The sequence below is a fragment of the Rhinopithecus bieti genome, unplaced genomic scaffold, assembly GCF_001698545.2.
Source record: "Rhinopithecus bieti isolate Rb0 unplaced genomic scaffold, ASM169854v2 scaffold_81698, whole genome shotgun sequence".
NCBI lineage: Eukaryota > Metazoa > Chordata > Mammalia > Primates > Cercopithecidae > Rhinopithecus > Rhinopithecus bieti.
In genome coordinates this window covers 100,339-114,349 of record NW_016829788.1, presented here as the reverse complement: position 1 = coordinate 114,349, position 14,011 = coordinate 100,339, and the positions used below count along the sequence as shown (strand labels likewise).

General features: G+C 42.7%; 2 pseudogenes; both read left to right on the top strand.

The window, feature by feature from the left end:
- Positions 1 to 638: 638 nt before the first annotated feature.
- Positions 639 to 1,330, top strand: LOC108524076 (60S ribosomal protein L34 pseudogene; annotated as a pseudogene).
- Positions 1,331 to 4,816: 3,486 nt separating this feature from the next.
- On the top strand, positions 4,817 to 7,349 carry LOC108524075 (40S ribosomal protein S16 pseudogene; annotated as a pseudogene).
- Positions 7,350 to 14,011: the final 6,662 nt, after the last annotated feature.

Sequence of the window (14,011 nt, the reverse complement as noted above, 5' to 3'; positions counted from 1 at the left end):
TGAAATTCACTCTATCTGTGGGCTTATAGAATGCTTTGGCCATCGTCATAGTATTCCACATGCATTATTTCTAACCAAAGAGCTCATTTCACAGCAAATAAAGTGTGACCAAAGGCCCATGCTCGTGGAATTCACTGTTCTTACCATGTTCCTCATTGCCCTGAAGCAGTTGCCTCAATGGAACAGTAGAATGGCCTTTGGAAGACTCAATTACAGTTCTAGCTAGATGGTAACACCTGTGTGGCTGGGGCAGTGTTCCTCAGAAGGCAGGGTGTGTTCTCAATCAGCATCCAACATATGGTAATATTTCTCTCATAGCCAGAGATTCCCAGGTCTGGAAGTCAAAGGATGGGAATGGAAATAGTTTCTTCTCACTATTACTCCTAGCAGTCCATTAGCAACACTTCTGCTTTCCAGCCCCATGAAAGGTCCAGAGATTTTGGCTCAAAAAGGGTAAATACTTCCATCAGGTGCACAACAATGATTCCAATGAACTGGAAGTCGAGAATGCCACCCAGCCACTTTGGGCTCATGCCTCTGAATCAACAAGCAAAGAAGGAGTACTGTCTGTGGTGATTGATCCTGACCATCGAGAGAAAACGGGGCTCTTCCGGGGATGCTGTCTACAGGCACTCAGAATGGTCCAGCATTTGACATGGTAGGCTTTCCTACAATACAGCTTCTGACAAAACTAGGCTGTCCCGAACCAAAACTAGGATGCCCCAAACCCCTATTTGGGTTTAATAGAATTGTTTATCTTTATAGCAAGAAGGTTGGGAAAGCACCAAAATCTGCATGTGGCATGTGCCCAGGCAGACTTCAAGGGGTTCCTGCTGTTAGACCTAAAGTTCTTAGGAGATTGTCCAAAACAAAAAACATGTCAGCAGGGCCTGTGGTGGTTCCATGTGTGCTAAATGTGTTCGTGACAGGATCAAGCATGCTTTCCTTACCGCGGAGCAGAAAAACGTTGTGAAGGTGCTGAAGGAGGCCGGGCGCGGTGGCTCACGCCTGTAATCCCAGCACTTTGGGAGGACCAGGCGGGCGGATCACTAGGTCAGGAGATCGAGATCTTCCTGGCTAACACGGTGAAACCCCGCCTCTACTAAAAAAACAGAAAAAAATTAGCTGGGCGAGGTGGCGGGCGCCTGTAGTCCCAGCTACTCGGGAGGCTGATGCAGGAGAATGGCGTGAACCCGGGAGGCGGAGCTTGCAGTGAGCTGAGATCGGGCCACTGCACTCCAGAGTGAGACTCCGTCTCAAAAAAAAAAAAAAAGAGTTGAAGGCACAAGCACAAAGTCAGAAAATGAAATTAAAAAATGAAATTTTTTGAGTAATAAAATGAAAAGACTTAAAAAGAGAGAGAGAAACTTAAAAAAAGAAAGAGAGAGATGCTGTTATGAAATGAGGGTAAGGGGGCATATGCCTGGAATGCAGGAAATTCTCCAGGGTTCCCCTTTGTCCTCCCAAGCCCAGGGATTAAAGTCTATTGAAAACTATAACAGCCCAGTTAAGACAGCGCTGCTGATGGTCCAGATGGTTCAGGAATGAAGGTCTGGGTTACTTTAGCAGGCAGGGAACTAAAATCAGCTTAGGTGCCTGCTGAGGACACAAATAATAGGAATGGGTAGTGGAAGAAAGTAGTTATAAATCAAGTATGGCAAGGGACTCATGCTCATGGAATTCATTTTTTGGTGTGTGTGTGTGTGTGTGTGTGTGTGTGTTTGAAGACAGTCTCACTCTGTTGCCCAGGCTGGAGTGCAGTGGTGCAATCTTGGCTCACCGCAATCTCCACTTCCTGGGTTCAAGCGATTCTCCTGCCTCAGTCTCCGAAGTAGCTGGGATTACAGGTGCCCACGGCCATGCCCGGCTAATATATATATATATATTTTTTTTTTTTTTTTTTTTTTTTGGTAGAGATGGGGTTTTGCCATGTTCGCCGGGTTGGTCTCAAACTCCTGACCTCAAGTGATCTGCCCACCTCGGCCTCCCAAATTGCTGGGATTACAGGCGGTAATATGAGCCACTACATCTGGCCGGAATTCATATTCTTATCATGTTCCCATCATTCCGAAGCAGTTGGCTTGATGAAACAGTTTATAGCCATGTAGCAAGCTGCAGAAATAAGAACTGTAATGAATATTTTTTCCTTTTTTTACATGAATATGTTTGTGTCTATATGAACAAAGTAGTTTGATTTTATTTCCCTCTCCCATAGCCATACTTAATAGCAGGTTAGGTTTATATCAGTCTTTAAATTGCGGAATACCAAAGGAAAAGTGTGAATTAGGTAGAAAATGAACACGCTTCAAAAACTGAAAAGGAACTTTGCCTCGTCTTTCTGGGGAAAGTGTTAACACGTACATGGTACAGTTGTGTCATATTAGACAGAAAGATGACTTAGTTGTTATCTTTATTTAGAGGTTAAGTATGGTTTAAAACAGAGGTGCCTTAATCCTGGCCTGCGGAGTCCAGGAGCGAAAGCAGGAGAAAGGCGGGCTGGGAACTGTAGAAGTCTCACCTTGGTGTTCACAGCGGGTAGGTGGTCATTTTGCTAATGGCTTGGTGAGCGTACACAGTAATTAGGCTTTCGCACTTTGGAGGATGGTTCTGGCTAAGAGAAGTGAAATGCTTCTTGGGTGAAAAGGCTTTTATTCTTTTTATTTATTATTTATTTATTTTTTGTAGAAGTGTGGTGGTGGGGGTGGGGGGAGTGGAGGGGGTTACCATGTTGGGCAGACTGGTCTCGAACTCCAGATTTCTAGTGATCCGCCCGCCTTGGCCTCCCAAAGTGCTGGGATTATAGGTGTAAGCCACAGTGCCTGGCCAGGACTTTTATTTGCGCTTCCTCTTACACATGGTGAGTGAGCACCTGAAGTTCAGAGTGCCTCCTTTGCAAAGGACGCTTATGGTAGGGGCTCAGTGTTTGCTGAATTAAAGGGAATTTGTCTTCTACCTTTAAATTCGCAACACTTCAGAATCGAATGAGAGACCTTCCTCCATAAAATTGACTTTATAAATCTTTTTCTTTTCTTTCCTTTTTTTTTTTTTTTTTTTTTGGTAGAGCCAAGGTCTCGCTCTGTTGCCCAGGCTGAAGTGCTGTGCAGTGATCACAGCTCCCTGCAGCCTTGAACTCCTGGGCTCAAGAAATCCTCCTGCCTCAGTAAGTCACCAAGCCTGGCTAATTCTTTCTTTATTTATTTTTTTATTTTTTATTTTTTATTTTTTTGTAGAGAAGTGGGTCTTGCTCAGTTGCCCAGGCTAATCTCGAACTCCTGGGCTCAAGTGATCCTCCCTCCTCGGCTTCCCAAAGTTGAGATTGTAGGCATGAACTATCACGCCTAGCCTATAAATCTTTACTCATCTTTGCAAACTTCTAATTATCAGGGAATATAGTCAGGTCTAATCCATCATTTTACAAATAAAGTGACTTCCTGACATCCCCCAGCTAAATAAATAATAAATAGATAAATAAATAAACTCAGGTGCCAAATTCAGAAGGGGTAGACCATGGTGGCTTTGAAACGTATTGTGGCCCCTTGGTGAGGTGGAACTACAATTTCCAGCATCCCCTCTCGATATGTTTCTGGTTAGGGTGGGCCACAGGAGACATTCTTATGCAGATTTGGGGGCGGAAGTGAAGCAGCAGCCATTCTGTGGCTCGTGTTATTGTTTATCTGCTGGTTTACCTCCTTGGCTTGGGCCAGCAGCTGGGTCTAAAACTGCTCCACCTTCCCCTAAGTCCTTCTCCAGTGTTTCCTATTCCTAGGCTAGATACATACTGAAGGAACGCAGCTTCTTCTGCAGGATGGCCATACCATCAAGGTCAAAGGCAAAGAGAATTGACATGGTTTTAGTTTGCCTTTGTGGGTTCCAACTGGTATTTGCTTTTCTCTATGCCTTCCTGACTGCCTTCCCTGACGTCTTCAAGCTCAAGAATCAGGTGTGAAGATAACAGCTTTACAGAGATTGCTTAAGCAGTTCCACAATTGTGTAAGATTATATGCGGTATATATGATATATAATATACATACCCTAGTGGATTCTGCTCTGCTTCAATCTCTTCTGTGCTAGAATCCTGACTGAATGTATTATAATGATTTTGTAATCAGGTAAATGCATTATCTTCTTCGGATTTGCACTTCTGAAAACTTTTCATTCAGAATGGTGTGTAGTGGATTAAATCAGGGTGTCCAATCTTTTGGCTTACCTGGGCCACACTGGAAGAATGGTCTTGGGCCACGGTGAAAATAGGTTAACACTAACAATAGATGATGAGCTAAAGAAAAAAAATCGCAAAAAAATCTGATAATGTTTTAAGAAAGTTTACAAATTCATGTTGGGCCACATTCAAAGCCTGGGCCACATGCAGCTAGAGGGCCGTGGTTTGGACAAGCTTGAACTACATTGAAGTCACTATTGCTGTGTTGCCCAGGTTGGAGTGCAGTGGCCAGTCACAAGCACAATTATTGTGAGCAACAACCTTAACCTCCTGGGCTCAAGCAATCCTCCTGCCTCAGCCTCCCTAGTAGCTGGGCCTACATGAATTTTGAAGAACAATAAACTTGATCAGATAAACAGTTCACATGTGTAAGCTTTTCACAATTGCCTAACATAAAAATTGCTATATGGACCAGGTGCTGTGGCTCACGCCTTTAATCCCAGCACTCTGGAAGGCTGAGGCTGGTGGATCACTTGAGGCCAGGAGTTGGAGACCAGCCTGTCCAACATGGTGAAAACCTGTGTCTACTAAAAATACAAAAATTACCTGAGTGTGGTGGTGCACGCCTGTAATCCCAGCTACTCCAGAGGCTGAGGCATGAGAATCCCTGGTACCTGGGAGGTAGAGGTTGCAGTGAATCACTGGGCTCCGGCCTGGGTGACAGAACAAGACCTTGTCTCAAAAAAAAAAAAAAAAAAAAATGCTATGTGACAAACTAGAGATAATATGTACATATTTCTTAGATATAACAAGGATAAATGTCCAAAGAGATAAATTTTGTTTTCCCACTCTTATTATATACCCAAAAAGCAATAAATTGAACAAGTTGAGTAGTTGCCTCTGAGTGGTAGGAAGTGATGAAGGGGTGGGAGTGAAACTGTTGCTTTTGGTCTAAACCTTTGTAGGATTATTTGACCACTAGACTAGTTGCATGGAATATTTTTATAAAAATAAATGTTGGTTACAAAAAAAGTTTTAATAAAAGCAAAAACCATGCCACCTATTTGCAATAGGGTGGGCAAGAAGAAAGAAAATAGGAAAGGTTATCATTTGAGTTGGACAATAGACTTCAGTACTGGAGAGTTTCCAATACAAATTGAAAGGAAGGTCAGGTTTAGGGAGGATTATGAAGCTGCGAGATTTAAAAGGATAAGAGAATGAGCTCTTCCTTCTTTAACAGTCATTTTCTACAAAAAGAACATCTTGGCAACATATTCTCAGGCTCCCCCTCCTCTCCACCTCTCTGCCTTCTCTTTCTATACTGTATTTAGTGTGCTAAATGAATCTAAATCCCAGAAATAATTGAAACAAGATAATATTTTGAAGCAGCTCCTTTCAGAGCTGTGTTTCATAGACTTGAGGACTCTTGAGTTCTGAGACTGGTATAGTAATGGCCATAAAAAGTAATTTTCACTTAAAAAAAAATGGCTAGCTACTTGGAGGCTGAGGTGGGAGGATCACCTGAGGTTGGGAGGTCAAGGCTGCAGTGTGCTGTGATTGCACCACTGCACTCCAGCCTGGGTGACACAGTGAGACCCTGTCTCAAAAAAAAAAAAAAAAAAAAAAAAAAACAGGCCAGGCGTGACTCATGCCTGTAATCCCAGTGCTTTGGGAGGGCGAGGCAGGTGGATCACTTGAGGTTAGGAGTTCGAGACCAGCCGTGAGGCAGGTAGATCACTTGAGGTTAGGAGTTTAGCACAACATGGTGAAACCCCATCTGTGCTAAAAATATAGAAACTAGCCAGGTGTGATGGCACTGTACCTGTAGTCCCAGCTACTCGGGAGGCTGAGGCAGGGGGAGGTTGAGGCAGGAGAATTGCTTGAACCCTGGAGGGAGAGTTTGCTGTGAGCTGAGGTTGTGACACTACACTCCAGCATGGGCAAAAGAGTGAAACTCTGTATCAAAAAAACATAAAATAAAATAAAATAAAATAAAATAGAGTATCTTCAATGGCAGAATAATTACTAGTTACAAAATTACATGATGTGAGAGAGGGTCCCAGCTTAAATGCCATTTACTACCTGTAGTCTTTAGGTTCCTTTCCATCCTTCCTTCCTTCCTTTCTGTTTTTCTTCTTCTCAGATAACAAGCTGAGAAATTTAGAGTCTCGCTCTGTCACCCAGGCTGGAGTGCAGCAGTATAATCTCAGCTCACTGCAACCTCCACGTCCTGGATTCAAGCCATCCTCCTGCCTCAGGCTCCCAAGGAGCTGGGATTACAGGTGTGTACCACCATGCCTGGCTAATTTTTGTATTTTTAGTAGAGACGTGTTGGCCAGGTTAGTCTCGAACTCCTGACCTCAGGTGATCCTCCCACCTTGGCCTTCCAAAGTGCTGGGATTACAGGCATGAGCCATCATGCCTGGCCTAAGTTTCTTGACAAAGAAAAGTATTAGGATTTCTTTTTTTTTTGGTGTGTTATGTTAGGGGTGAAATGAATGGATGAATGGTAGATGAGTTATCCAAAATCAGATTGCATCAGACAAGACACTGAGAAATAAGAGGAATCTATCACTTGCTAGTTCCTTGTGTGTTATGGGTCCATGAACTTTTTGGCTATATTTCAATAAAGAAAACAGAAAGAACTCTAAGGTATTTCCCACATGTTCTATAAAATGGGTGCATTGAAATATATGACATCGGCTTTTCCAGGGGCAGTGCTGCATGGTGAGGATCTCTCATCTACACCCATAGCCAAGAGCCTGCTGCAGTCCATGCAGGTCTTTAGACAGAGGAAGATGACCACAGCCATGGCGGGCTTCAAACATGGCAGTGGCCTCATGGAAGTGAACAGGTGGCCCCTGGAGATGATGGAGCCATGCACACTGCATTACAAGCTGCTGGAACCAGTTCTGCTTCTGGGCAAGGAGCGATTTGCTGGCGTGGACATCCATGTCCTAGTGAAGGGTGCTGGTCAGGTAGCCCAGATTCATGCTGTCAGTCCATCTCCAAAGCCCCGGTGGCCTGTTACCAGAAATATGTGGAAGTGGCTTCGAAGAAGGTCAAAGACATCCTCATCCAGTATGGCTGGACCTTGCTGATGGCTGACCCCCGTCGCTGCCAATCCAGAATGTTTAGAGGCCCTGGTGCCCGTTATCCTATCTTAAAGCCCATCACGAGTTATCAGTAAAAGTCCATCATTGTGTAATAAATACCTATGTAACAAATAATGTTTGAGTTTAAAAAACTAAAACTAAAATAAAATATATGACCCAGTGGGCCAGGGACACAGAGTGCTGGGGATTTGGCATTTAGGAGAACTGTGAGGGAAGCAGCATCCATGGAGGTTGAATGAGGTGGGGACTGTGAATGACCTGCTGAAAAATGAAAAGACGTTTCCATCTGAGAAGGCAGCAGGCTTAGTGTCCAGGAGTCTGCAGTTTGAAAACACATCATGCCTGGCATGAAGCAAGTACAATGATGTTCTCCAAGGCAGCAGCCTGCCACAGGGGGCTGCTATTCAAAAAGGGGTAAAAGACAAACCAACCAACCCAACAGGGCTCTATACCTGGCTGAGGGCACTGCCAGCTCCTGGAATGTGAAAAGGCCCTAAGTTACGTGCAAGAGCTGCTGTGGGCAGAGAAGCCAGGCCAAAGAGCTGCAGAAAAGAGAAAGTCTCTGTCCTTCCTCCTTTTCCTCCGCTGTTCTAACTCTCCACCATCCCCATCTCTGCCAGACTTAGCTCCTCATCCTCAAGTCCCTCTGAATTCCTGGTTATTAAGACCTTTTCCCACCCCCATGCTTAGGCCTTTTAAGTTTCCTTTTAAATCATCTCCCTCCAGGCAATTCCCCCTCAACATCCTCTCACTAGCTTAGGGAAGTCCTCCTAATGAGATTTAGGAGGACAGACAGGTCACATGACTATCTCTATGTGGATTATTTCTACATATGAAAAACATCCAGTTTGGATTGATTCTTAACAGCATTCATCTTGGAGTTTCAATTTTTCAAAATAATGTATCAAATTTTGCAATGCTGTAGCATATGGTACAACATAAAATAGTCAAATGAATGATATTTATGCAGGGAAGAAAGATGAAGTCAGGAGGCCTACTACGTGGATCCACTTGTGTCCCCGTGTGAGGTGATGAATAAGCTAAGGAAGCCCCTGACCAAGCAAAGGGGCTGGAGATGATTATGGGTCCGGATTGGCATCTCTTTTGATCAGTGTTATTTCAGTTTGGTGGCAAAATCAGCCTAGAGGCCAGGTCTCCAAATTTATAATTTCATGGTTTCCACGAAGCACATGAACTCAAGAAGTCAGAAAGAAAGGTTTCAATTCTGACTCTGCTTCTTACTATAAGTATGTGAATTTGCAGAAGTTACTTAACCTCTGAAACTTTCCTTATCTGTGAAATGGGGAAATACTTGCTGGGAGGATTAAATGAGCTAACCCAGCAAAGGGCCAGACAGAGTTTAATGAAGGGTAGCCTTCTCCTTACCTCCTTAGTGCTTGCTTGAGAGCTGGAAAAAAAACCATAAGGATTGCACAACTTCCAAATTCCCAGATCACATCAAGGTGGCCAAATCCTTAACAGGAATTTAAGCTCCTAGGCTTAAATTTTGCTTGGCTTAATCACACTTATGTGCTATGCTGGGATAATTCTCCAAACCTCTCTGGAACTGAGTTCATTCCTCTGTGGGATGAAGAAATAACAGTCTATGCCCTTAAGACACAAGGTTAGATAACAGCCAATTAATGCTTACAAAGTACATTGGTATCCAAGGATGAAAGTGCAGAGTCAAAACATATTTTCGGCTGGGCGTGGTGGCTCACACCTGTAATCCCCACATATTGAGAGTCCAAGACAGGCAGATGGCTTGAGCCCAGGAGTTTGAGACCAGCCTGGGCAGCATAGCGAGACCTTGTCTCTGTTATATTTAAAATTTTTTTAAATCTTTTTTTTTTAAATTTAGGCCCGGGGAGGTGGCTCACACCTGTAATCCCAGCACTTTGGGAGGCCAAGGCAGACAGATCACTTGAGGCCAGAAGTTTGAGACCAGCCTGGCCAACATGGCAAAACCTCACCTCTACTAAAATATAAAAATTAGCCAGACGTGGTGGCATGCGCCTGTAATATGCCATAATTCGACACAGATGATTAGGGCATCTTCTGCTCTTTTCACTAAGAGTTAATGGTTCCGTTCTCCCGTCCCACTTTCCCACTTTCTTTCCATATCCTTCTTCAGGTGTTTTGATACCTAATCCGGAAGAAACATGGATTTCCATTTTATTAACACCCATAAATTTAACTATTGTATATGTCATTCCAAAAATGCAAAAGAAAGAGATTATTTGTAATGGAAGGAACATTGGATTTTGAGGGAGCTGATGATATTCACTCTCATCCTTGATTTGCCATTTACTGACAATGTGATCTTAGGTAACCTAAGTTCCTGTTAGCACTAAAATTTTAGGAAATGCAAATGAGTCTATAAAAGGGAAATTGCTCAGCTAAAAATTCACTTCCTTCCCTTTCTAATTGAGAATTGAACACTCTCACAGTAATATTTTAATATAGACCCAAAACTGAAAGTATATCTTCATTTTAATTCTCATTTTTTATCTTAGTCCAGTACTTGGCACGTAGTAAGACATCAGTAAATTTTCAATGAACAGAGTGGCTTCTCATGAACATGAGACCAAGAAAAAGAATGTTTCATCATCTAAGAAATTAATTCAAAGAGAATTAACTAAGCATCTGCTATTTGGCAGCTGTATTTGCCAGGCATTCTAATTTTTTATCTTTCATAAAAATTGAGATGAGGCTGGGTGCAGTGGCTCACACCTGTAATCCCAGCACTTTGGGAGGCCGAGGTGGGCAGATCATGAGGTCAGGAGTTCAAGACCAGCCTGGCCAATATGGTGAAACCCCATCTCTACTAAAAATACAAAAAATTAGCCAGGTGTGGTGGCGTGTGCCTGTAATCCCAGCTACTTGGGAGGCTGAGGCAGGAGAATTGCTTGAACCCAGGAGACAGAGGTTGCCGTGAGACGAGATCATGACACTGCATGCCAACCTGGGTGACAGAGCAAGATTCTGTCTCAAAAAAAAAAAAGGTTAAAAAAATTGAGATGAATGGATATGACCTCTGTCTTCCATTAACTTATGACTTTAGGGAGCGATAACATGTATACAAAATTCAGTGTAATAGGAAAAGTGCTGGGAGTCTTGCAAGGAAAACCATACCTCATCCTCATTTTATCACTAACCAGTTGTATGAATGTGAGAAAGTTATTTATACACTGAGACACCAGCTTCATCATCTGTAAAATAAGGTAATACTACATGATCTGTCCTCTAAGGCCCCTTCTAGCTATGAGTCTGAAAATGATTCTATGCCTCTGAAACATTAGTTTAAATGCCTGTTCTTAAAAACTCTTAAATATTTAGTAAAGATAACCTCTTCAATTCAATACACTTATTTTTCCATCTACAACTAATAAGCAAAGTCACACAAAACAGTAATGCTTACTTATCTTGGAGGATACTTCCAAGACCCCAGTAGATGCCTGCACCTGCAGATAGTACTGAACTTTATGTATACTACATTTTTTCTTATAGATACCTATGATAAAGTTTAATTTATAAATTAGGCACAGGGCTGGGCGTGGTGGCTCACACCTGTAATCGCAGCACTTTGGGAGGCTGAGGCAGGTGGGTCACCCGAGATCAGGAGTTCAAGACCAGCCTGGCCAACATGGTGAAACCCCATCTCTACTAAGAATACAAAAATTAGCTGAGAGTGGTGGTGTATGCGTGTAATCCCAGCCACTTGGGAAGCTGAGGCAGAAGAATCGCTTGAACCCCAGAGGCAGAGGTTGCAGTGAGCCAAGATCACCCAGCCTGGGCAATAGAGTGAGACTTTGTCTTAAAAAAAAAAAAAAAAAAAAAGGGAATCTGAAAATAAAAAAAAGAAGAAAAAAACAAATTCAGTAACTAAAACAATATGGAAGATTAAAAATAACTTAAATAATGTGGAGGAGTGTTGGAAATCAGTCAGAAGTTCCTCAGCCTAAAAAAAACTATGACCTATTTTCTAGCAAGTAAAGACAGCAATAGCAGATCTCGGATTCAGATCCATTGCACCAGGACAGGACTGGCTGGCAGGGCTGAAATCTTGAGGAGAGATAGCCTGTGACCTGTCACTAGGACTCTCTGAGACCCCTTGAAAAGGATTCAAATTCCAGCCCATGTCATTGCACCAGAAGTGGGAAATAGCTGATTAAAAAGCTTGCCAAAAAAGCCAGGCACCTGGAGATAAGACTCAGGAAGCATTTTCCAAACAAGAAACAAAAAAGTGAAGGAGGAGGCCACGGAAGAGAAATCCTGGAGTTTTATGCAGTTGGTAAAGGATCATTGTTTCCTTCCTCGCAATCTCTGTGGAATGGTCACAGGCAAAAACACCAGAAAAATGAAAGTGCAGAGCTCTATTAGAGGAAGAGGAGAATGATTGATAGGAGGAAAACCTCCATCATTCCATGGAATATTCCATTTTACACAGATTTCTTCTGAAGGTCAAGGACTGAACTAAAGGACACAGCCTGCGTGTAACTGCCCTGACTTTGGGGGTAAGAAAAGGAGAGGGAGCTGGGTTATCTCATCAGTGTGCATAGGAAATTCAACAGAACGGTAGAGATGGGGGCCTCTGCTTACTCTTTTTTTATTTTTTATTTTTCATTTTATTTTATTTTGAGATAGGGTCTCACTCTGTCGCCCAGGCTGGAGTGCAGTGGCACAATCATGGCTCACTGCAGCCTTGTCCTCCTGAGCTTAAGTGATCCTCCCACCTCAGTCACCCAAGTAGCTGGAACTACAGGCATACCACCACACCAGGCTAATTTTTAAAAATTTTTTGTAGAGATGAGGTCTTTTGTTGCCCAGGCTGATCTCAAACTCCTGGACTCAAGTGATCCTACCGCCTTAGCCTCCCAGAGTGTCAGGATTACAGGCCTGAGCCACCACACCCAGCCCCACCGCTTACTCTTTCAGATATAACTTCCTGCAAGCCTCCAGCATTCTGGCCCAGACACAGATGCAGAAACATCTAGGCTGGCTGCACCATTTGCCACACTTTAAGCTTTTTTTGGGTACAGTTTTAAACTAAGATCAAAGTATACATCTTTGAAAACCCAATACTAATATTCTGCTCAAACCACACTGTCAAAACACCCCACACACAAAAAAATGTGAAATCAGGGAAAAAGTGAAAAATAAGACTACAGCGTAAAAATGGGGACACTATTAGATATTTCATCCCCAGCAAGACTACCACCGCCAAAAGTGGTTGCCTTCAGAATTTTCCTCTGGGCCCATTATTTTTCCAGCATGTTCCACAATTATAAAGATATCTATTACTATTTACCAATGTACATGCTTATGTGTATAAATTGTACTTGCCCAGCTGACTTCTGGGCAAATTCCGTATCCTTTCATTCTAGAATCCCAGACCTAGTGCCACAAATCCCATCATTTGAAACTCCTGGCCTAGAATCCAAACTCTGCATAATTTTGCATGCATCCTTAGACTTAGCATGGAGAAGTTGTAAAAACAATGCAATAGCAGAGAGGTCCAAAAAGCAAAAATAAGCAATTCTCCTATTGCTTAAACAATGAGTGCTGTGCAAGGTATTTGTAATTTTTTTGTTTGTTTGTTTGGACTTGGCCAGGACAGAGTCAAAACACTATGATAGGCATTTATTTATTTATTTATTTATTTATTTATTTATTTATTTTTGAGACAGAGTCTCATTCTGCTATCCAGGTTGGAGCACAGTAGTGCCATCTTGGTTCATGCAACCTCCACCTCCCGGGTTCAAGCGATTCTCCTGCCTCAGCTTCCCAAGTAACTGGGATTGCGGGCACGCATCACCATGCCTGGCTAATTTTTTATATTTCTAGTAGAGAGGGGGTTTCACCATGTTTGCCAGGCTGGTCTTGAACTCCTGACCTCAAGGGATCTGCCCACCTCAGCCTCCCAGAGTGGTGGGATTATAGACATGAGTCACTGCGCCTGGCTATATGATAATCATTTTTGTCTTTGAGATTTGATCACACTAGGAAACAACAAAATATTGGCATTGTGTTAGTTGAGTTTGATTTTTAGGCTTAAAAAAATTTTTTTTTTGTTGGTAGTGGGCTTCATTCAATTCCCTATTACAGAATTTATTAGCTTGTCTATTTTATTCATGTGTGGTTTTTTTTCTTTATTTTCTTTGTTTGTTTTTTTGTTTTTTTTTTTCAAATGAAGTCTCGCTCTGTTACACAGGCTAGAGTGCAATGGTGTGATCTCAGCTCACTGCAACCTTCGCCTCCCAGGTTCAAGTGATTCTCCTGCCTCAGCTTCTAGAGAGAGTAGCTGGGACTACAGGCACCCACCACCATGCCCAGTTAATTTTTTTGTATTTTTAGTAGACACAGGATTTCACTATGTTGTCCAGGCTGGTCTCGAACTCCTATCCTCAGGCAATCCACTCGCCTCATCCTCCCAAAGTGCTGGGATTACAGGTGTGAGCCACCGCACCTAGCGTGAGGCTTTTGTTTTAAGTAAATGTTGCTTCCTTTTAGTTATAGGAAGGGGACATTTCCTTTCTTCTCTCACCAAGATATAGATTCAAGAGTCAGAACCTGCAGGAATTCTTACGAATTTTAAACTTATTTAGAGGTTTGTCTGCAACTGCGGAGCTCTATATGGATGCACATCCTGATAGCAACCCACTTGAATTGCTCAAAAAAAAACCACAGTTGTGAACTGGATACATTCATGATATCAAGGGAAATATACCTGTAA